General features: G+C 45.0%; 1 non-coding gene across 1 annotated transcript; it reads right to left on the bottom strand.

Moving 5' to 3' along the window:
• Positions 1-879: 879 nt before the first annotated feature.
• LOC139274430 (U5 spliceosomal RNA) lies at positions 880-993 on the bottom strand. The gene has a single exon (XR_011595488.1). It is a non-coding gene; the product is annotated as a U5 spliceosomal RNA (small nuclear RNA).
• Between the last annotated feature and the right edge of the window lie 3347 nt (positions 994-4340).

Here is a 4340-nt window from a genome sequence, read left to right as displayed (position 1 = left end):
GAAAGCTTTCAGTTTCCCACCCGTTGATTAGAACTGCGCTACAGTTATACAGGGTATTGGTGAGACCACACCTGGAATACTGCGTGCAGTTTTGGTTTCCATATTTACGAAAGGATATACTTGCTTTGGAGGCAGTTCAGAGAAGGTTCCAGAGATGAGGGGGTTGACTTATGAGGAAAGGTTGAGTAGGTTGGACCTCTACTCATTGGAATTCAGATGAATGAGAGGTAATGGTATTGAAACGTATAAAATTATGAGGGGGCTTGACAAGGTGGATGCAGAGAGGATGTTTCCACTGATGGGGGAGACTAGAACTAGAGGGCATAATCTTAGAATAAGGGGCCACCAGAGATGAGAAGGAATTTCTTCTCTCAGAGGCTTATAAATCTGGAATTTGCTGCCTCGGAGAATTGTTGAAATTTGAACATTGAATAAATTTAAGACAGAAATAGACAGATCCTTGAGTGATAAGGGGAGCGGGCGGGGAAGTGGAGCTGAGTCCATGATCAGATCAGCCATGATCTTATTGAATGGCGGAGCAGGCTGAAGAGCCGTATTACCTACTCCTATTTCTTATGTTCAGCTCTGTCAAGCCCGTGTGGTGGCTGGTGTACAAAGACCACTACACGTGAAAACAATCCACACACAGGCATCTTCCCACGCTCCAAGATTTAGTTCGGGATCTGGAGTTTTAAGATTCTTCTGAAAGCTGGTGACCCCCAGGTGGGCAAGTTAACTCCCACAAACAAGTGCTTTACTCCGACATTGACAACTACAACAAGTAGAACCAGTAGCCAAATCATCAGTAGTTATCGCAGCCTGTATAAAGCCACACCTACTACATAACGCAAAGATCAATCTGTTTTTGAACAATAAGACAGCCCCACTAAAGCAGGGCCTCGAAAAATTAATTAAAACTCTGAATGTTACTCTCCACGGAAATCTTTAGTAAAAGGCGAAAGATTTATACGATCTGAAGAGAAACCAGAATATACTGATTATTCCGGCGCAGCTCCTCGCCCCCAAGCGACGGCTTGCCTCTTTAACGTTGGGCTGAGCCGCTAGAACTAACTTCTAGAAAAGATATATTACCACAAATCAATACAGCGCGAGGGAAAGTAACTGGAAACTTCAGTGTCCGTGAAAATCAGTTAAACCTGAAGTTTATTTTAGTTTCTTGCTAAGTATTATGAAGAACATTGTGGGTATGTAAATGAGCTTGAGCTTTGTGTGGGCTGGGTTTACAATGACGTGTCCAATTCTTCGGTACAACTTTACTTCGGGTTTTTATTCTCTCTCGGTGTGTTTGAAGCTTAAGGTAAACATTTTGGATCAGTGCGGTTTCTGCTCGTGAGCAAACGTGTTTTAGTTCATACAGGAAGTCATTAACACAATGAGAGCAGACACAGAGCTCAGAGCCGTGCACTGTCCACGTCTAGTATCCATTTCACTGATTTCAATGATATAAACCAGACTTGTTACTGTATTGGTCTGAATTTTTTTACATTTCAAAATATACTTTATTCATATATAAATTTGTACAGTACATTCAAAAGCAGTTCAGTACATTTAGCTGTGGTCAGCAATCCCACACACTACATTTGGCTGCTGACGGCAGTTCCGTTCGATACATTTCCCTGCTTTTCATTTCAAGTACAATTCGGTACAATACGGGATACATTGTAGTACATTCGACAAATTACATTACATGTGTCACTATACAGGACACGGAATGGGTGACGGTACATTTACATTTTTTTTTCTTTTCAACGTGCATTACGAAACAGACCTTGCATTGTACATGGCACGACATAGGTGTTTACAGATCATGGTGCTCCATGTACACAAAAAAGAAATTACAAGTACGGCCCGAGGGGAGTTTTGAACTGATTCCTGCCCCCGGGTTTACCGTGGCACAAGGGCTTTAAATGGTGGCCCTTCCCCACCGTGCCTTTGCGGCGGCTGCACCAATTTTTAGTGCGTCCCTCAGCACGTAATCCTGGATCTTGGATTGCGCCAGTCTGCAACACGCAGACGTGGACATCTGCTTGCTGTGGAAGACCAGCAAGTTTTGGCAAGACCAAAGAGCGTCTTTGATCGAGTTGATGGCCCTCCAGCAGCAGGTGATGTCTGTCTCGGTGTGTGTCCCTGGGAACAGCAAGTAGAGCACAGAGTTCATGGCACCGTGGCTGGCTCTGTTGCACAGGAGGGCAGGAAAAAGAGTGGGCGAGCGATAGTGATAGGGGATTCAATTGTAAGGGGAATAGATAGGCGTTTCTGCGGCCGCAACCGAGACTCCAGGATGGTATGTTGCCTCCCTGGTGCAAGGGTCAAGGATGTCTCGGAGCGGGTGCAGGACATTCTAAAAAGGGAGGGAGAACAGCCAGTTGTCGTGGTGCACGTTGGTACCAATGACATAGGTAAAAAAAGGGATGAGTTCCTACGAAATGAATTTAAGGAGCTAGGAGCTAAATTAAAAAGTAGGACCTCAAAAGTAGTAATCTCGGGATTGCTACCAGTGCCACGTGCTAGTCAGAGTAGGAATCGCAGGATAGCTCAGATGAATACGTGGCTTGAGCAATGGTGCAGCAGGGAGGGATTCAAATTCCTGGGGCATTGGAACCGGTTCTGGGGGAGGTGGGACCAGTACAATCCGGACGGTCTGCACCTGGGCAGAATCGGAACCAATGTCCTCGGGGGAGTGTTTGCTAGTGCTGTTGGGGAGGAGTTAAACTAATATGGCAGGGGGATGGGAACCAATGCAGGGAGATAGAGGGAAACAAAAAGGAGGCAAAAACAAAAGACAGAAAGGAGATGAGGAAAAGTGGAGGGCAGAGAAACCCAAGGCAAAGAACAAAAAGGGCCATTGTACAGCAAAATTCTAAAAGGACAGAGGGTGTTAAAAAAACAAGCCTAAAGGCTTTGTGTCTTAATGCAAGGAGTATCCGCAATAAGGTGGATGAATTAACTGTGCAAATAGATGTTAACAAATATGATGTGATTGGGATTACGGAGACGTGGCTCCAGGATGAGCAGGGCTGGGAACTCAACATCCAGGGGTATTCAACATTCAGGAAGGATAGAATAAAAGGAAAAGGAGGTGGGGTAGCATTGCTGGTTAAGGAGGAGATTAAGGCAATAGTTAGGAAGGACATTAGCTTGGATGATGTGGAATCTATATGGGTAGAGCTGCAGAACACCAAAGGGCAAAAAACGTTAGTGGGAGTTGTGTACAGACCTCCAAACAGTAGTAGTGATGTTGGGGAGGGCATCAAACAGGAAATTAGGGGTGCGTGCAATAAAGGTGCAGCAGTTATAATGGGTGACTTTAATATGCACATAGATTGGGCTAACCAAACTGGAAGCAATACGGTGGAGGAGGATTTTCTGGAGTGCATAAGGGATGGTTTTTTAGACCAATATGTCGAGGAACCAACTAGGGGGGAGGCCATCTTAGACTGGGTGTTATGTAATGAGAAAGGATTAATTAGCAATCTCGTTGTGCGAGGCCCCTTGGGGAAGAGTGACCATAATATGGTGGAATTCTGCATTAGGATGGAGAATGAAACAGTTAATTCAGAGACCATGGTCCAGAACTTAAAGAAGGCTAACTTTGAAGGTATGAGGCGTGAATTGGCTGAGATGGATTGGCGAATGATACTTAAGGGGTTGACTGTGGATGGGCAATGGCAGACATTTAGAGACCGCATGGATGAACTACAACAATTGTACATTCCTGTCTGGCATAGAAATAAAAAAGGGAAGGTGGCTCAACCGTGGCTATCAAGGGAAATCAGGGATAGTATTAAAGCCAAGGAAGTGGCATACAAATTGGCCAGAAATAGCAGCGAACCTGGGGACTGGGAGAAATTTAGAACTCAGCAGAGGAGGACAAAGGGTTTGATTAGGGCAGGGAAAATGGAGTATGAGAAGAAGCTTGCAGGGAACATTAAGACGGATTGCAAAAGTTTCTATAGATATGTAAAGAGAAAAAGGTTAGTAAAGACAAACGTAGGTCCCCTGCAGTCAGAATCAGGGGAAGTCATAACGGGGAACAAAGAAATGGCGGACCAATTGAACAAGTACTTTGGTTCGGTATTCACGAAGGAGGACACGAACAACCTTCCGGTTATAAAAGGGGTCGGGGGGTCTAGTAAGGAGGAGGAACTGAGGGAAATCCTTGTTAGCCGGGAAATTGTGTTGGGGAAATTGATGGGATTGAAGGCCGATAAATCCCCAGGGCCTGATGGACTGCATCCCAGAGTACTTAAGGAGGTGGCCTTGGAAATAGTGGATGCGTTGACAGTCATTTTCCAACATTCCATTGATTCTGGATCAGT

Source organism: Pristiophorus japonicus, chromosome 9, assembly GCF_044704955.1.
Source record: "Pristiophorus japonicus isolate sPriJap1 chromosome 9, sPriJap1.hap1, whole genome shotgun sequence".
Lineage (NCBI taxonomy): Eukaryota > Metazoa > Chordata > Chondrichthyes > Pristiophoridae > Pristiophorus > Pristiophorus japonicus.
The sequence above is the reverse complement of the archived record's forward strand: the minus strand, read 5'-3'. Positions and strand labels throughout refer to the sequence as shown.